We start from the raw sequence: 218 nt of genomic DNA, 5'->3' as shown, positions 1-218 counted from the left end.
CTGTGAGCATTACGTCAGAACCTTGGAAGGAAAACTACTCATTCTATTCAGGTTGATATGACAACACATCAGACATTCTATTAAGATTCTAGAGCTGAGGAGGAAGTTGCTCTCGATCTCCACAGAAAGATCTACAGTATCCACGATATTCCGCAGCCAACAATGGGGGTCGCCATGACACCGAGACGGTTTTCTATTTCCGGCGAAGCTGCATTGTA

The sequence above is a fragment of the Sardina pilchardus genome, chromosome 24 (assembly GCF_963854185.1).
Source record: "Sardina pilchardus chromosome 24, fSarPil1.1, whole genome shotgun sequence".
Lineage (NCBI taxonomy): Eukaryota > Metazoa > Chordata > Actinopteri > Clupeiformes > Clupeidae > Sardina > Sardina pilchardus.
Note: the sequence above shows the minus strand (reverse complement) of the source record.